Source organism: Triticum aestivum, chromosome 7B (genome assembly GCF_018294505.1).
Source record: "Triticum aestivum cultivar Chinese Spring chromosome 7B, IWGSC CS RefSeq v2.1, whole genome shotgun sequence".
Taxonomy (NCBI): Eukaryota; Viridiplantae; Streptophyta; class Magnoliopsida; order Poales; family Poaceae; genus Triticum; species Triticum aestivum.
In genome coordinates this window covers 711,248,064-711,248,875 of record NC_057813.1, presented here as the reverse complement: position 1 = coordinate 711,248,875, position 812 = coordinate 711,248,064, and positions in this window count along the sequence as shown.

Genomic DNA, 812 nt, shown 5'->3' with positions numbered 1-812 from the left:
CGCCCCCCTGATTGTTGGGACCCAGTAGCTACACCTTCGCACGCAAGGAAGTGCGTCCGGGCAAAAAAAACGATTCGCCCCCTGACTGTTGGGACCCAGCAGCTACACCTTCGCACATAAGGAAGTGCATCCGGGCAGAAAAAATAAAACGATTCGCCCCCCTGACTGTTGGGACCCACCAACTACATCTTTGCAGGAAAGGAAGTTCCTGATAGTCGGGACCCACCTGGTCGAAGCGTACATAGCGTTGTCATCCTGGTCGCGAACGTGTACATACATACTGGTCGATGTAGAGGCGTGCATGTGTCGTAGTAGAGGCGCGCACGTGTCGTAGTAGAGGCGCGCACGTAGCATGTACACGTACGTACAGCGTCCAGGGTGAAAGAAAGAAAATACGGCCACGTATGTGTACATATGGGCGGGATCTCGAACGCCTAGTCGCGCATACGTACGGCGAGGGCTCGTGTTCATGGGGAGGCAACGGAATGCGTCGTGTTCATGGGGAGGCAACGGAATGTGTCGTGTTCATGGGGAGGCAACGGAATGCGTCGTGTTCATGGGGAGGCAACGGAATGCATCGTGTTCATCGGGAGGCAACGGAACGCGTGGGAGCCAACCGGCTTGGACGGAACAGGCGATGGAAACGAGGCCTGGCGTACCGCAGAAGGGAGGAAACGGCCTTGTGTTCGACCGGCCACGTTCGGAATGGGGGTCCTGCTGATCAGGAGGGGTGTGGCGTACCACAAAACGGAGGAAACGGACCTCCTACGGTCGAAACGGGGGTCCTGTTGATCGGGAGGGGTGTGGCGTAC